Raw genomic sequence first — 214 nt, 5'->3', positions numbered from 1 at the left:
TACTTGTATCCAAGAATTTCATCAGACTACCATTTAAGTTTTGAAGATGTTGGCAAAATTTAATTAGCAAGACACAAAGTTTCAGGAAAAGGATGCAGAATAAAAGGCAACATTGAATATAAGTTTACATAAGTTCCACAACTACTATCATTAGATAAAATTAAATAAAAATGCGTATGATGAAATATTAGATTTTTGTAAATTGGGAGTGGAA

The sequence above is a fragment of the Octopus bimaculoides genome, chromosome 5 (genome assembly GCF_001194135.2).
Source record: "Octopus bimaculoides isolate UCB-OBI-ISO-001 chromosome 5, ASM119413v2, whole genome shotgun sequence".
Classification (NCBI taxonomy): Eukaryota; Metazoa; Mollusca; class Cephalopoda; order Octopoda; family Octopodidae; genus Octopus; species Octopus bimaculoides.
This window is presented reverse-complemented; position numbering follows the sequence as displayed.